Consider the following 10,314-nt stretch of genomic DNA (forward strand, 5'->3'; position numbering starts at 1 on the left):
AGCGCCGGGATAGGGAGGAGTGTGAGGAGGAGACTCGATCTCAAGGCCATCCGGAGGAAGAGGGACACCATAAAGAGAGACCCACTCAGCTTCCGGAGTGACATCCTCCTCGGATCCGGGGGGAGACACTTCCACCTCAAGTGCCCTCATGATGCTCTTCTGACGAACCCTTGACTTCTTGGCTTCAACATGCTGCTGATACTGACGTTGGTTGACTGCAGAGGTGAGGCAAAAGATCTGTCTCATGCGGCGTGCTAGCTTGGAAGCCCAACTAGGTGGCTTCTCATCCATGGGGTTAACATCTTCAAGAGGAGAGTTGTGGCGCTTGGCCCTCAATGACTTCACTTCATGGGATGTGAGAGTGAGTGGAATGGATTGAACGAGTCTAGCCTGACAAGTATCCATCCAAGTGTCCTCAATGAGCTTCATAATGTACGGAGCAAAGGCGGGAAGCTTCTTCTCATACACACATGACCACATCTCATGGTAGATGTAGTCCATCACATCAATCTTCTCACCGGTGCCCTTCTTAGCAAAAGAGTTCGCCATAAGATCCACTTCATAAAGATGTAGCTCATCAAGGTTGCCTCCCTTTGGTCCAATGGTTTCCCGGTAGACTCTAAACATAATATCCCAAGTGGGGAGAAGATCCGCACTCTTGCCCGGAACACCCCAACCGGGGATGTAGAGGTGCTCCAAGACTTCCCTTGTTTGAGCCCATGAGCTATCATGGCACCTCCAACCATTTGCATTAACACCCGGGTAGCGAGGGTATCCAAGGGCGGCTCCAAACTTTGCCAAGTTAGACTCAAGGAGCCTCTCATGAGTCATCCACCGAAATGTTCTTGCTTCATCTTGCTCAAAGTGGACGGTGGCATAGAACTGTTGAATCAACCCAACATCATAGTCCTTGTTGAGCTCCATAATGGGATAGAGCCCAAACTCTCCACACATAGTATAAGCTTCTTTAAAGTACTTGTTAGCGGCCATCTTCCCGGTGTCAATAGCATGTTGAGGGGCTACCCCCTTCTTGAATGGAATGTAGATCTCATAGAATATCTCCTCTTGGGACTTGTTGTGGAACCGCTTATCCCCAACCCTATTGTTCCGAAGGGTGAGGTAAGGGTTCATGTCACGGAGCTCCTTGTACTCATTATATTGCATGCCCTTCACGGATATATGTATGTTCTTCCCACGAACAGCCGGTGACTTGAGCCTCTGAGCAGCTGCAGCTTGCTGGCGAGCAGTGAGCTTGGATGGTCGGGTTTGCTCGAGTTCTTCCTCAACCTCATCCACATGATCCTTGCCTCTCTTCTTGGAACCACCTGATAACGGAATCAAAATGATAGGAATGATGAAAGAGAACACATAAGCAAGGAGGCCAAACACTAGAGCATGCACAGGATATCGGGTAACAGCAGAAAAAATCGCCAGGCCGGAAGTTCCGGTGAGAACCGGCGGAAGTTCCGCCCCGGGCGGAAGTTCCGGCGTGAAGGGCCGGAACTTCCGGCTGTTCGAAAACAGCGGCAGTTTCTCACCAGATCTGAGGCAATGGCTAAGAGAACCGCATTACCACGACATCCTAAGCATGATCTAGTAGAGGAAAGGCATCTAGAGGATTTCTACCATAGCTTTGCCTAGAGTATGCCCTATATTTCATCTAGTGAGGTCTACCCACACATAGAGAGGGAGAGGGCACAAACCGGGGGGAGCCACGGAGGAGAAGAGGGAGAGGATGCCGATCCACGGAGACGATCCGGCGGGGAGCGCCGGAGGAGGGAGATCCGGCCGGAGGAGCAGCAGCCGTCACCGGGGAGGAGCACCACCAAATAGATCTTGGAAAGGGGAAAAGTGAGGAAGATGGAACTGCTCACCCGTTCGGCCCAGTTATATAGTGGCCACTTAAGGCCGGAAGTTCCGCTCGTTGGAGCCGGAACTTCCGGTCTCTCAGGAACCACCCAGGCTGGACACGAACAGGGCTGAACTGGCGAAAAGGATACCGGCCGGAAGTACCGGTCGAAATGACCGGAACTTCCGGTGGAACAGGAAACTGTGCCCAAAAACAGGATTTTGACACGAACAAGGTGCACTTGGAGAAGGTGAAGGATGTGTCTTAGATGAGATAGGCTTAGGACAGATACGCCAAACTGTGAGATGGTACATGATCACTCATTTTTGCAAATAAATCAAATGAAGGCCAAAAATGAGTGATTTCCCATAAACAAGGAGATGTCAATAAAATCCAATGAAGATCCAAACAACTCCAACTCTTCACGAAGAAGAGTGCGGTGGCCTAGGCCACCATATATGAGTGTTGTGATATGGCACCGCGAAGATATATCTTGGGTCCAAACCAATACTCATCATTTAAGCTCACATATCAACATATGATATAACGAGAATGAAATCTTTAATGTTGGCATTATGGGGGGAGGGATAGCTCAATAATTTAAACCGCACTCCCCCTATCTCCATGCCCACATCTAAACCAAATAAAGTTTTGAGACGAAGGTGTGTTTGCAAGATGATCAAGCTATACTCCTTGAATCGATGATATTTAGCTCATTCCTCAAATAAGTGAACCTTGCTTCATCAAGAGGCTTCGTGAATATATCGGCAAGTTGATCTTTGGTAGGAACATAGATGAGTTCAATATCACCACGGGCAACATGATCCCTAATGAAATGATTCCGGATCTCAATATGCTTCGTTCTTGAATGTTGCACCGGATTATAGGCAATCTTGATAGCACTTTCATTGTCACATAATAGAGGCACTTTGTCACAAATGACACCGTATTCCTTTAAAGTTTGCCTCATCCATAACAATTGAGTGCATCCACTTGCGGCGGCAACATATTCGGCTTCGGCGGTGGAGAGAGATATACAATTTTGCTTCTTAGATGACCAACACACCAAGGACCTACCATGAAATTGGCAAGCCCCGGAGGTTGATTTCCTATCATCCTTGTCTCCCGCCCAATCCGCATCGGTGTACCCATTGAGAATAAAACTTGAGCCTTTGGGGTACCGAATACCATATCTTGGGGTATCAACCAAATATCGAAAGATTCTCTTGAGAGCTATCATGTGGCTCTCCTTAGGAGAAGCTTGATACCTTGCACACACACCAACACTCAACACTATGTCCGGTCTAGATGCACAAAGGTAAAGCAAGGATCCAATCATGGAGCGATATACCTTTTGATCCACCTCTTTACCATTGGGATCAAGTGCAAGATGACATTTGGTAACCATAGGAGTGGCAACACCCTTCATCTCGGTCATCTTGAACCTCTTGAGCATGTCTTGGATATATTTTGCTTGGTTGATGAAGGTTCCTCCTCTCAATTGCTTGATCTCAAAACCAAAGGAAGAACTTCATCTCTCCCATCATAGACATCTCAAACCTATCGGTCATAAGCTTTGAGAATTCATCATTGAAAGCTTTGTTAGTAGAGCCAAAGATAATATCATCAACATATAATTGGCAAACGAAAAGCTCCCCATTGACCCTCTTAGTAAAAAGAGTGGGATCGATTAGCCCAACATCAAACCCACGGTCTACCAATAATTCCTTAAGGTGCTCATACCAAGCTCTAGGAGCTTGTTTGAGACCATAAAGAGCTTTATCGAGCTTGTAGACATGGTTAGGGAAGTTGAGATCCTCGAAACCCAGGGGTTGCTTAACATAAACCTCTTCATGCAAAGGACCATTTAGAAATGCACTTTTCACATCCATTTGTTGTAACTTAAAGTTATGATGTGATGCATAAGCAAGAAGGATACGGATGAACTCAAGGCGAGCCACGGGAGCATAGGTTTCTCCAAAGTCAATTCCCTCAACTTGAGAGAACCCTTGAGCTACCAATCTTGCCTTGTTCCTCACAACATTGCCAAACTCATCTTGCTTGTTCTTGAATATCCATTTAGCGCCAATAACATTGTGGCACTCCTTTGGCTTCTCTACTAAGGTCCACACTTTGTTGCGCTTGAAGTTGTTGAGTTCTTCATGCATAGCTTCCATCCAATCCGAATCTTCAAGGGCTTCAAATACTTTCTTGGGTTCCACTAAGGAGATATAAGCATGATGGTTGCTAAAATTAGCCAATTGCCTTCTTGTGGAAACCTTTGCCCTTATATCACCAAGAACCTTATCATGAGTGTGATCACGAAGCTCAAGGTTCCTATCTCTTCTTGCTAGACGATGGGCCTCGATCTCCTCCTTGGTTCTTCTTGGCCTTGGAGGTATCACTTGATCAACTTGATCTTTTGGGTCCTCGTCTTGACCTTCAACTTGAGCAACTACAATTTCTTGTGAGTGCTCAACATCATGTGCTTGATCTTGGACATCATTTGGTGCGGAGCAAATATCGAATGGATACTCGTCGAAACCATCATGAATTCTTGGTTGATCTTGACCTTGATCTTGTCCGTGATCTTGTCCTTGATCTTGCACACTAGAGGGAGGGTTTTGTTCTTGTTCTTGGGTTGGTGCATCATTTGCTTCACTTGATGGGGTTTGTTGATGTTGAGAAGATGAGGGCTCCACCGTGGTAGAGCATAGTTCTTCCCGAGACGCCACACCGTGTCCCTCAATGGGGCGGAAAAATCCCACACCCATTCTTACTATGGCATCTTGAGGTATTTCATCACCTGCACAAACATCAACTTGCCCCACTTGGGAGCCATCATTTTCTTCGAACTTCACACTACAAGATTCAATGATAATCCCGGAGGATACATCAAAGATTCTATAAGTGTGAGATTCGGCACCGTAACCAACAAATATACCCTACAAAGCTTTAGGAGCAAATTTAGACAAACGAGCCCCTTTGATTTTGTAGAAACACTTACACCCGAACACCTTGAAGTATGAGATATTAGGCTTGTTCCCGGTGAGTATTTCATATGGAGTCTTGTTCAAGCCCTTGCGGAGATAGAGCCGGTTAGAGGAGTGGCAAGCGGTTGAGATGGCTTCCGCCCAAAATTTATAGCGGGATTTATACTCCGCCATCATAGATCTTGCCATATCCATAAGAGTCCGGTTCTTCCTCTCCGCAACACCATTTTGTTGAGGGGTGTAAGCAGCAGAATATTGATGTCGAATCCCCTCATCACTAAGAAAATCATTGAGTGTATAGTTCTTGAACTCGGAGCCGTTGTCACTTCTTATTGCCATAATGAGGAGGTTGTGTTGGCGTTGCACCTCGGTAGCAAAGTCAATGAATATTTGTTGAGTCTCATCTTTCGTCTTGAGAAAGTAGACCCAAGTGTATCTTGAGTAATCATCAACTATCACCAAGCAATGTTTCTTCGCACCAAGACTTGCATGAGTAACGGGACCAAAGAGATCCACATGAAGGAGCTCCAAGATCCTCTTGTAAGAGATGATAGTCTTGCTTGGATGCGGAGAGTCATGCATTTTGCCTTCAACACAAGCCCTACAAACACGATCTTTGGCAAAAGACACATTTTCCATTAGTCCCACAATATGGTTCCCCTTGTGAAGACTTTGCAAAGTTCTCATGTTGACATGGGCTAGGAGGCGATGCCACAACCAACCCACGTCCGCCTTTCCGAATAGGCACATCGCACTTGTCGTGGTGGTCCCCGAAAAGTCCACCACATACAAGTTGTGTTCGCGATACCCAACGAAAGCGACTTTTAGAGTCTTGCTCCACAAGAGGACCACAATATCATTATCAATAAAGACGGCGAAACCCATCTTGCCAAGGGCGGAAATGAAAAGCAAATTGTAACCAAGGGTTTTGACAAGCATGACATCCACAAGAGTAATGTTGTGAGCAACCACAACCTTGCCAAAACCCAATACCTCGGATGTAGAGTTATCGCCAAAGGAGACGGTGATATCATTTATGTTAGGCCTCAACTCCTTGACGAGGTTCTTGCCGCCGGTCATATGACTTGTACATCCACTATCAAGTACCCATTTTGAACCTCCGGCGGCATAGTCCTACATGAGATCAATTCTTGGATTTAGGTACCCATTTCGCAATGGGTCCTCTTTTGTTAGCAACAAGGGTCTTTGGGACCCAAATAGACCAAGCAACATAACCATCATATGGGCCAACATATTTGGCATAAACATCACCATAATAATCTTTAAATAAAACATAGTGAGGGTTAGCAATTCCCGCATCATCATCATTCATGGTTTTGCCCTTGGAGGCTTCACCATTAGTGACGTCTTTCTTCTTCTCTTGTGCGGGCTTGGCCTTTTGCTTGTTTGCCTTCTTTGCCTTGGTATTATAACCAAGGCCCTCCTTCCCATTGTTTGATCTTTGCTTACTCAAAAGATCATCCAAAGAAAGTTTACTTTGGGGAGAGGAGGCCTTAGCAAGTTCATCCTTCAACCTAGCATTTTCCTCAACAATATTTGCGTGATCACATAGAGGAGCAGAGGAACTAGGCACATCATATGAAGCAAGCCTAATTTGAAGTTGCTCATAGGATTTGGATAGGAGAGTGAATTCACTCTTCAAAGCTTTGTGAGCTTTGTCTAGTTCATCTAGATCCTTCGCAAGTTTCTCATGATCAACCTCAAATTGGGCCTTTTCCTTTTTAAGCACTTTAGACTTGGCCCTAGCAAGATCTCTAGCTTTTGTGAGCTTGTTAATTTTATCTTGAGGCTCTTCAAGAGTTTCTAGCCTCTCCTCAAGAGAAGCTATAGTTTCTTGACTTTCCTCAAGAGCATTTTTAAGAGCATGGATTTCAAGAGAGTCTTCTCTCTCTATTTGACCCTTTTTCTCAAGCATATCACTTTGTTGAGCTATACGAACCATGAGACTTGAAACATGCTTCTTAGTGTTACCTTGTAGGCTACTAATGAACTCATCAAACTCTAGCATCTCTTGTTTCACTTTTAGACTAGCGGGGTTGATACGTCCAAAACGTATCTACTTTCCCGAACACTTTTGCTATTGTTTTGCCTCTAATTTGTGTATTTTGGATGCAACTAACACGGACTAACGCTGTTTTCAGCAGAACTGCTCTGGTGTCTCGTTTTTGTGCAGAAATCCAACTTTCGGGAAAATCCTCGGAATTTATGCAGAAGGCCCTATTTTCCCAGAATAATGACGGAGCCAGGAGGACGATTAAGGTGGAGGCCCGAGGGCCCCACACCATAGGGCGGCGCGGCCCAGGGGGGGCCCACGCGGCCCTGTGGTGTGGCCCCCTCGGCCGGCCTCCGACGCCCTCCTTCGGACTATTTATCGGCCTCGACCTAAAAACGCACGGGGGGAAGTTGAAGTCGCCAGAAACCCTCCAGAACGCCGCCACATCGCGAAACTCCGTCGCGGGAGCCAGAAGTCTCCGTTCTGGCACTCCGCCGGGACGGGGAATTGGAGGAGATCATCGCCGCCATCACCGCCAACGCCTCTACATCAACCAGCCATGTTTCCCCCATCCATGTGTGAGTAATTCCCCCGCTGTAGGCCGAAGGGGATGGTAGGGATTGGATGAGATTGGTCATGTAATAGCATAAGATTGTTAGGGCATAGTGCCTAGTGTCCGTAATTGGTACTTTGATGATATTGTTGCAACTTGTTATGCTTAATGCTTGTCACTAGGGCCCGAGTGCCATGATCTCAGATCTGAACATGTTATTATTTCATCATGATATTCATTGTTTATGGTCTTACCTATAAGTTGTATACACATGTCGCTGTCCGGAACCGATGGCCCCGAAGTGACAGAAATCGGGACAACCGGAGGGAATGGTAGCGATGTGAGGATCACATGTGTTCACGGAGTGTTAATGCTTTGCTCCGGTACTTTATTAAAAGGAGTACCTTAATATCCAGTAGTTTCCCTTGAGGCCCGGCTTCCACCGGCTGGTAGGACAAAAGATGTTGTGCAAGTTTCTCATTGCGAGCACGCACGACTATATATGGAACACATGCCTATTGATTGCTTTGTACTTGGATACCGTTTTATTATTATCTGCAAATGCCCTGCTATGATTGTTACATGAGTTTCTCTCATCCATGCAACGCCCGTCATCCGTCCCCGTGCCTACAGTATTTTAATCCTGCTGTTTACTAAAATCACTACTGCTGTCTCTGTTACTCTGCTGCTATTATTTCACTACTGCTACTGCTATAAAACTGTTACTACTGATAAACTCTTGCGAGCAAGTCTGTTTCCAGGTACAGCTGAATTGACAACTCCGCTGTTAAGGCTTCCAAGTGTTCTTTGTCTCCCCTTGTGTCGAATCAATAAATTGAGTTTTACTTCCCTCGAAGACTGTTGCGATCCCCTATACTTGTGGGTCATCAAGACTATTTTCTGGCGCCGTTGCCGGGGAGCATAGCTTTATTTGGAAGTTCACTTGGATTAATATTGTTCGCTGCAAATTCTCCATCATGGGTAAACCTCGCGATACTAAGATCGCCATATTACCATCCACTACAAGAAAAGGTACAATTCTGAATACCTCTGCTGCTCTTGATTCACCATCTGTGATTGATAAACTTGTTTCACCGCCGCATGCTTCAAATGCGGGTATTTCTGCTGAATCTGAAAACTCTCATAAAATTGATAATGTTTCTGCTGTGCTTGATGATAGTGGTTCATTGGGATCCTTTCTAGATGCTACAATTGCTAGGTCTAGACAAATTGAAAATACTGAAACTCCTAATGCTACTACACCTGTTAGTTCACCTGAACTTGATTATTTTAGTGATGATCCTGAGGAAGATTATGTGGAGCTTAATGATGATTTTATTGAAAAATGCAATGCTACTACTGATGCAAGAAAAATTAAAAAGTTGCTTGCAGAACATGCTGTTAGATATAAACTGTCTCCTGATCCTAAATTTGCCACATCTCCTATAAACATTAGGGATAAATATTATGATTTTTCTCTTGATCTATCTCATATAGCTATTGTTGAGAAAACACCCTTTTGTGGTACTGAAAAAGAAAGTGCTGTTGAACACATGACTGAGTTATCTACTCTAAGTAGCTTGTTTTCTGATGATGTCAAGATGCGTACTTACTTTGTTGCTAAAATCTTTCCATTCTCATTAAAGGATGACGCTAAAACTTGGTATAATAATTTGCCACCTAATTCTATTAAAAGTCCAAAAGAATTGCTTGATGTTTTCTTCCGCAAATACTTTCCTGCTAGTGCTCAACATATTGCTTTGCAGAGAATTTATAATTTTGACCAGGGAGATGAAGAGAAATTGCCTGAGGCTTGGGCGAGATTCTGCTCTCTTATTAGAGCTCGGCCTGATCATGATTTGGAAAAGCATGATTTACTTGATATATTTTATAGTGGACTAACCATTGAGTCTAGGGCATACCTGGATAGTTGTGCTGGTTGTGTTTTCAGGAAAAGAACTCCAGGCAATATTTGAAGAATTATTGGCTAAAATAAGCCGGAATCATGATGATTGGACTATGCCTGAACCAACTCCAACGCCAATATTGAAGAAGAGGGGTTTAATTAAATTGAATGATGAAGATATGAGGGAAGCCAAGAAGTCTCTCAAGGAGAAAGGTATTAAATCTGAAGATGTGAAGAATCTACCTCCTATAGAAGATATATGTGAGGTAATTCCCCCTTCATCCATGATTGAGGTAAACTCCCTTCAACGCTTTACTAGGGAAGATATTCCGTATTCGAAACCTCCTGCACAATGCTTAGATGAGTTTGATAATTATATTGTTAAACAAGAAAATTTTAATATGAGAGTAGAGAATCATTTAATGGAAAATTCTCGAGCTATTAGTGAATTGCATGATATTGTGGAGAGAACCTCCAATGATGTTAAGATGCTTGTTAAACATTTTCATATGATTCAAACTCAAATTGATCAACTCACTAAAGTGCAAAATGACTTGTTAGGGAATAATTCTAAAGAGAAACATGCTTATGAAGTAACAACTAGAGGTGGTGTCTCTACCCAGGATCCTCTATATCCTGAAGGGCATCCCAAAAGAATTGAACAAGATTCTCAACGCATTGAACCTAGTGCTCATTCTAGGAAGAAAAAGAAGAAGAAACATAAAAATGTTGTAGAATCCTCTGAACCTGCTAATGATCCTAATAGTATTTCTATTTCTGATGCTGAAACTGAAAGTGGTAATGAACATGATAAAGATAATGATAAGAATGATACTCCTGATAAAGAAGAGGTTGAAGAAGAACCTGAAAAGCAAGCTAAAAATAAAAAGTACACTAAAGAAGATTTTATTGCTGAGAAACATGGTAATGAAAGAGAACCTTGGGTTCAAAAGCAAATGCCTTTTCCTGCTAAGAAACTAAAATCAAAGGAAGAAGAAC

This window comes from Lolium perenne, chromosome 2, assembly GCF_019359855.2.
Source record: "Lolium perenne isolate Kyuss_39 chromosome 2, Kyuss_2.0, whole genome shotgun sequence".
Taxonomy (NCBI): Eukaryota; Viridiplantae; Streptophyta; class Magnoliopsida; order Poales; family Poaceae; genus Lolium; species Lolium perenne.